The 1,558-nt window shown below is 39.7% G+C and overlaps 1 protein-coding gene across 8 annotated transcripts in view; it reads left to right on the top strand.

Annotated features, from left to right (window-relative positions):
- The first annotated feature begins 233 nt into the window (after positions 1-233).
- Positions 234-1,558, top strand: part of LOC112149472 (muscleblind-like protein 1) — a 71,900-nt gene continuing 70,575 nt past the window's right edge. For 2 of the 8 annotated variants that reach the window (XM_036214789.1, XM_036214786.1), the window contains exon 1: positions 237-404. The gene's annotated coding sequence lies outside the window, so the exon portion shown is untranslated. Of the gene's footprint in view, positions 405-1,558 lie in introns of all 8 variants that reach the window. The other 6 variants (XM_036214790.1, XM_036214787.1, XM_036214784.1 and 3 more) reach the window with 5 other exon arrangements.

The raw sequence follows: 1,558 nt of genomic DNA, 5'->3' as shown, positions 1-1,558 counted from the left end.
GTTAACATAAACACACGCACAGACCTTGCAAAACTGTGTGACGACAGAAGTTTGTTTTTGTTTTTTTCCTCTCCTTCCTGTTTTTTTTTACATAGGATCCAAATGCACGCTGTGAAAGGTGAACTTGCAGCCTGCTGTGGATAAATTATGTGTGACATGTTTAGCTGGGCTGCCTTATATGGAGAGCGGTCTCGCTGAATACAGTACGGCCCTGCCAAGTGGGAAGGAGGAAAAAGAGGTGGAGAAGGAGGAGGAGGAAGGAAAAGAGGCAGGGAAGGGTGAAGTGAAGGAAAAAGGAAGGAGGAGGGGGCCGTGACAGAGGGAGTGAACGAGAGGAGTGCTGCGGAGCAAGCATGAGGTTTTCCATTTTTCTCCTAAGCAGCAGTCAGATGAACAGAAACACAGTAAGTCTTTGTTGTTCCGTCTGCTTGTGTGTGGTTGGATGCCAGTTAGACAAAGTTCAGCTCACTTTCTGCTGTTTTTCTGTCACCCCCCCTCATACTTTGTGTTCATCATCTGCATGTTGTCTGGCTAAATGAGGTTGTGCACTTGCAGATTGTCACCACACTTCCCTGTTAATGTGAGGCAGTTTGAGTTGGGAGACTGTTGCTGTGGAAAAAAGGCCACACACACACAAAAGCACATCAGTGTGCAATGACCCGCCGAATAGTTACAGTAGCACACAATCATCTGCAAATAAGACACTTAATTCTACTTTTTCCTTCTCTCCTCTGCAAGTGCGCCCGTGGCTTGAGTAAATATCAGCGTTAAATGTGAGGCAAACACGTGCGTGGTTGAGTGAATTAAATAACACGCACACTGTGTCATTTTTACACACAATCCACATGTGAACAATTCGTCACTCCTCCTGTATAACAGCGCGGCGATGGTGTTTACATTATAGCTGCCCTCAGGAAATGATTCAAAAGCCAGCGACACTCAGGCCAGCCGTCTGTGCAAATCTGACACACATACGGAACACACACACACTGAAGAATTAAAGAAGTGAGCACAACAAGGTTGTTGCCATGTATTTTTCAGACTTAGTCATGCTTCCTTATGTGTAGTCATCGAAGCCATGGTGGTAAACACAGTCACCCTCTTAACCAAAATATCTTGCTGATCAAATTGTCGATAAAGCTCCTTGTTACAAGGAATCATTCTTTTTATAATCTTTTAAGTATTGAGAATTTTGAGAAAATTTGCTTTTTTTTTGTCTTTACCAATAAGTTAAAAAAACTTCTGAGGTTGTTTCAAAAATGCTCATTATTTCTCCAAAACTGTAATTACTGTTTCACCCTTTCAAATAAAAAAATCACACTTTTAATTTTTTTAACCTTTAAAGTATTAAGAATTTTGAGGAAAAATAGATTTTTTTTGCTTTTTCTAAAAACTTACCAAAAACTTTTGAGTTTGCTGTAAAAATGATCATTATTGTCCCCAAACTGTAGCTGTTTCACCCATTTAAATTAGAATCAAACTTTAATTTTTTTTTCTTAATATCAAAAAATAAAAATGCTGTGCCAAATTATTTGCACAATTAGCACAATTGTATTAC

This window comes from Oryzias melastigma, linkage group LG13 (assembly GCF_002922805.2).
Source record: "Oryzias melastigma strain HK-1 linkage group LG13, ASM292280v2, whole genome shotgun sequence".
Taxonomy (NCBI): domain Eukaryota; kingdom Metazoa; phylum Chordata; class Actinopteri; order Beloniformes; family Adrianichthyidae; genus Oryzias; species Oryzias melastigma.
Note: the sequence above shows the minus strand (reverse complement) of the source record. Positions and strands in the feature narration are given on the sequence as shown.